Raw genomic sequence first — 6,037 nt, 5'->3', positions numbered from 1 at the left:
AATTTGAAGCCCTTTGGAAAACAGGAAAAGCCGAGTATAAAGAGTGAGAGCTGACACACGACCACGGGGTCTATGAGAAAGGTAGTTTTGCATTCAAAGACCCTCTACTTTTAACTATTTACGTGTTTGTTTGCTTTGTTCCAAATTTATATATTAAAAAAAAAAAGTGGAGAGTCTATAATTTACTTTTTAAAACAAAAATATTTTAAAGTTATAAAAATGTACTATTTTTTATAATGTAGTGGTAACCTTATAATTGATCAGTGTACGTTTCATTTTTGTTAGTGCATAGTTGTTTTGTTTGGATAAAATATTTTAAATTGTAAAAGAATAATGTTATATACAGTCGTAGAATACGCAAATGTCATGTTATCATTTTAAAAAAAAATGAGATCTACTATTAAAAAATTAATCATTTTTTTATATGAATCTAGTATATATTCATTTTTTTTAAAATAATTGTGCAGGCACTTACACTCACGACTACAACTATCATTTCTTATTATTAAAAATTACTTTAATGACACTCAATATCTAATTATCTCGAAATTGATTATAGTCAATCAACAACCATTTTTTCAATCAACAAATCCTCAAAGAATGACTTTTAAACAAGAACATTACAAATATATATACATGGATGAGATCCCGAATATAGTTCACAATCAAATATAGACCATAATATCTAAATTGCTATAATCTAGAGGTTCAATAATGAGCTGAAAGCTCAAAGTAAAATGATTATCCAAAACGATTAAGTATTCTAATTATTGACATTATAAGTCATCAATTTATAGAAATGATGGTGTAAGAGTAATGTTATTTTAAGACATTTACACTATACATTACCCATATTATATAATTTGATTTTGAAGATAAATTATAAAATTTGAATCTTATAAATCAAATATTACCATTTAAGTTATGTGGATAATACGTGATGTGTAGACTTTAGAATAGCATTACTCGACGCATGGTGTAGCATAGATAGGTTACCTACACCCATAAAAGCACGGGAGCTCTCGTGCTTGGCAATTTGATCGAAAATTGGTGAAGACGTGGGAGACGGTGGTTGGAGGGCATCAAGTAAGTTGATTTATATCATAGCCACGCAAATTTAAGAAAAATAAAAGATAGCATTTTAAGAGGATGATGTTTTTTAGTAATTATTCAAGTGTAATTCTCTATTTAAATTGAATGATTTTGTTTAAAGAAAATAGACACAAGATATGTGTCTTTCTAACATTGAACACTTCACTTAGTTAGTCAATGTTTTTATGTCTCCCTTTAATCTTGATCATCGAATTTGGATAATAAATTGAAGAGAATCTCAAATTGATGTTGCCAATGGACATTATTTTCAAACGGGCCCTTAATTTATAAAAATCTAGCGAAACAGCCCTGGACGAGAGAGGGGAAGATAGTATTTCGGTGTGTTTTGTAGCACTGTTGAGAGGGGTAAATCACAATGCCATTGCCTAAAACCAACGTTTATGTAGTAAGCCCACAATAGTCGCTGCAACAACCATTCCACCATTAAGGTTGAGTTGGTCTCTCGGTTTCAATCCCAATCCCTTAATGCCACTATGAGAGCATAAAGTGGCTCATATAATAATTAACAAGTTGGGATAAAAACTCCAACAGATTTTAATTCGTTGCAATAATAGTTAAAAGACTCTAATATCTCTGTCGTCAAGATAGGGTTTCAGGTCACTATTTTAACTTAGATTGTGCTGCGTTTAGATGTTGAACTGAGTTGAGATAAAAGTTGAAAGTTGAATAAAATATTGTTAGAATTGTATTTTTTAATATTATTATTATTTTGAGATTTGAAAAAATTGAATTGTTTATTATATTTTGTGCTGAAATTTGAAAATGTTGTAATGATTAGATAAGATAAATTGAGATGGATTTGGAAGCCAAACTAGCCGCGTGGCCTTTTAGGTTACGTTTAAATGTTGAGATGAGTTAGTTGAGTTGTGAATAATAGTATATTGCGAATCTCATTGAATTGAGTTTAACTTTTTAGGTTGAAATGTATAAAATAGGTTGATATGAGTTTAATTTTTTTATGAGAAGTTGAAAAAGTAGTAGGTTTCATCGATAATAGGTTTGAGATGAGTTGAGTTTGGTTCAACAACCAAACACAACCTAAATATTAGTGAGTAATACTAGATACAATCATAAATTGCGCAAGTGTCGTCACTCATTTTGAAAAAGAGAAGATCCACCATTATAAAATAATTTTTCTATGTGAGTTCATATTTACTCACTTTTTTTAAAATGAGTACACAATAATTGTATATTCTATGACTACAAATATAATTTATCTTTGAAAACCCATCAGAACAAGTTGGCAAAAAAAAAAAAAAAAAAACTTCAATTCTCTTGCTGTGGATTGATTTGCAATCTCCAAAGGTTGTCACTTTTATTTGTTTATTACTCTAAATCAATCATTTTCTTGTTTTTCCTGGTTCGAATTTGAAAATTTGTTCTTCATTTTTTCCCCAGTAAGATAGTAGTCATGGTTGCTGGGAAATATTCTCGATGTTCATTTCTGAATTTTGGAGTTTGAAGCTATCAAATAACACTATGACTGAGGGAGGTTTTCAAACTTTAAATACAATGTTGTCCGTCACTACGAGTGAGGAATTAAGATTATACGTTTTAAAAAAAAGGATGGAAACTTATAATTCGGACCCAACCAAGGTTGGATTACGTTTATTATTTTATTTGTTTGTTTGTGGGCAAGATTTTCACAACAAATAACTTAAGGAAACAAAGAATTATTATAGCAGATTGATGTTGCATGTGTAGGGGAGGGGGCGAGTCGGTAGATCACCTCTTGTTACACCGTGAGATAGCACAGATTTTATGAGATAGGGTGTTGGGTAAAGTAGAGTTGGGTTGGGTTATGCCAAAAACTGTAGTAGCAGCTTTGGCCAGCTGGCCAATCATTAGAGTGGTACACCAGATCTCAACAGCTTGGAAGATGATTCTGATGTTCATCATGTGATGTCTTTAGCAGGAACGTAATGCACGAATGTTTGAGGACAATGAGAGATCGATAGAGGAATTTATAGCTTTCTTTTATAGCACATTATGTACATGGTCCAAGGCTGTTAACTTCAATGGCATGACCCTTCATGATTTTCTTATATCTCTTGCGACCTCTTAGTTAGGGTTATCTCCGTATATACTGGGCTAAGCCTATTCTTTGAGTAATACAATTTGTTTACTTATAAAAAAAAAATTAAAATCGAGTGCACAAAAGAAACGGTGGATATACTCAACAAAAACTTCATCCAAGCCAATAGAAAGCGCAAAAAAAAAAAAAAAAAAAGGAAAAAGGAAAAAAGAAGAAGAAAGACTATTGATCTTAACCCAAAGATTAAGTACATTGACAAAATAAAAAATAAAAGAATACCTTTAAGTCGGTCGGGCTGTCCAATCCCAAATAGCAGCCCCTAATAATAGCCCTCCATATAAGTCCTTCAATTTACATATTATGCAAACATCATAGAGAAGATCAAAAACTCCATAGAAAGCTTTCGTATCCTCATCATCTTCTACCCTGACCATACCCAAAGACGAATCTAGATAAAACAAGCTTACAAGATTCGTGCCCATTTCGTCTTCCACCTTAACCAAACCTAGAGAATACCTTGTCGAGCCGCGACGGGCTCTTTCTTGCCGAGCCATGACGGACAGAGATCAACCCCCAGAGCCGCAACGGATGGAGATCAACCCCCCGAACCATGATAGACGAAGATTGCGACCCCTAAGCATCCATCCCAAACCCAAGGTCATGAAGTCTTGAACAACAGACTGCTTTTGAGAATATTACCCCATTCACTAGCTGAGTTCTTTGTTTTTTCTTTTCTTTTTAGTTCGTTTGGCCTTTGACAGCGACAGGGCCTGAAAAGTGATTTGCGATGGAGTCGACGACGACGAGAAAATGGCAACGAGCTGAGCATTGCAGATCTAAGAAAATGGCGGTGTGGTTTTTCATAGGGTGATCACCACTCTTTTTTTTTTTTTTTTTTTCGTATAAAAAAATGAGATTTGTGTGTTACGGTGGTGCTAGGTGCTATCAATGGTGGTGTTAGGAAGAAATTGTGCTATGTTTTTGCTCCTAAAAAACAGAGGTTTGTTGGGCAGTTGGGACACGGTGTTTGGGCTATTTTTATGGTGGTCCAAGGCCGGCTACGCAAGTTAGACATGGGGCTTCGTGGTACACTTTTATTGCGGTGCCATGCAATGCTCAGTTGTCTCATGGTGCATTGAATTTTTTTTTTTTTTTTGTGGCAAGTAGGGGTGCAAATGGTCCGGTCCGGCGATGGATCGAATATTTTTAGTCTATCATTTTTTCAGACCGGACCAGACTGAATACTCATAGGGACCGGACCGGACCGGTAGTTATTAGTCAGGTCCGGTCTGTAGGTCCATTCGGTCCGGCCTAATTTTTTTATTTTTTTAAATCAATTAATAAAATTTTTTTATTTAAAATACTAAATTAAATTAAGTGACTTATTAATGTGGATTATATAACAAACTCAATAAAAAAATATTTTATATGGTCAATGATAATAAATTAGATGAAAATTATATTATTAATTTATATAATTACTATATAATTAACTAATTGATATTATATATTAGTTAATTCATAGAATTTTAACAAGTGTTAATAATATATTTAAAATTTTATATTATTAATAGTGATATGTTAGATGAAGATATATATAAAATATTGTTAATTTATAGAATATTAACAAGTATTACTAACATATTTAAAATTTTTAATTGTTAATTGTATAATTATTATATAAATAATATATATAAAATATTTTTTTCTTTTTCTTTTTTATTCGGTCGGTCCGGTCCGGTCCAAGAAATCTTAATCCCGGGACCGGACCGAATACCGAAATTCTCCTACTTATTGGACCGAAACTGACCATGCATTTTTTCGGTCTGGTCCGGTCCGATCCGGTCGGTTTCTCCAGTCCGGACCGATTGTTTTATACTCCTAGTGGCAAAGGGTGGTGGTGCACAGTGGGGCTTTGGGGGTGGGTTAACGGAGGCTAAACGTAGTGCACTTTCTCTCTATGTATGTGTGTGTAGTGGCTTCCAAATTCGGGATTGATGTGGAGGGGCTATTGTGGGTTCTATCATGCGGCAGTGGAATTGAGATGGCGTCGAATTGGTGGTGGTGAAACTCTTCTTTTCTATCGTGCGGTGGTGAAACTGGAAGCATATGATCGATTTTCCTATCGTAAATGAGTGTCTCATTTTCTTTCTCATGTTAACGAGTATATTTTAAATTTGGTGTAATTTATGAGGTGGTATCATGTGTGGAAGGCTGTTAAATAAAGAAAAATAACTTAACTGGTTAGAAGCATAACTGAAAAAAACTTGACAATTTTTTTTCATAGGGTGTGGAGTGTAGGGTAGTGAATATTAACTGACGAGAAAAATTATTTAATTATGAATAATTACTGTTAAAAGCCACAATAGAAAATATACAAATATTGATAATTAGGAAGGTTCAAACGGCCAATAAGTAGCAAGTATGATGTATATTTATTTAAATTTTCTTTTTTCATTAAAACAATATAAAGCTCCTTACAGATTCGAATATACCTGATTCAGAGGGGACTATCAACAAAAATCATTCTTCAAAGGAAAAGTAGTAAATATTTTTAAAGCCCAACTACTACTTTCCACCGCAACATAACCTTGTTTTGTGTAGTGCTAAGATTTAATTACACTACACTCCCTAAAAAAGCTTGGTTTCTGAATTGTTGCAACTAGTAGATCATGGCCATGCGGAGTTTTATTTACTTATCACAAGCAAATTACAATTACAGATTATTTTTTCAAAAAGTAGATAAATTTAAGATGAGTAATACTAGATTCAGTTATAGATTGTGTAAATACCGCGCATTACTTTTGAAAAAGGACAGAGTCCATCATTATAAAATTAATTTTTTCATGTAAACTTCATATTTATTTAATTTTTTCAAAATGAGTGCAC

This window comes from Juglans microcarpa x Juglans regia, chromosome 4D, assembly GCF_004785595.1.
Source record: "Juglans microcarpa x Juglans regia isolate MS1-56 chromosome 4D, Jm3101_v1.0, whole genome shotgun sequence".
Taxonomy (NCBI): domain Eukaryota; kingdom Viridiplantae; phylum Streptophyta; class Magnoliopsida; order Fagales; family Juglandaceae; genus Juglans; species Juglans microcarpa x Juglans regia.
This window is presented reverse-complemented; position numbering follows the sequence as displayed.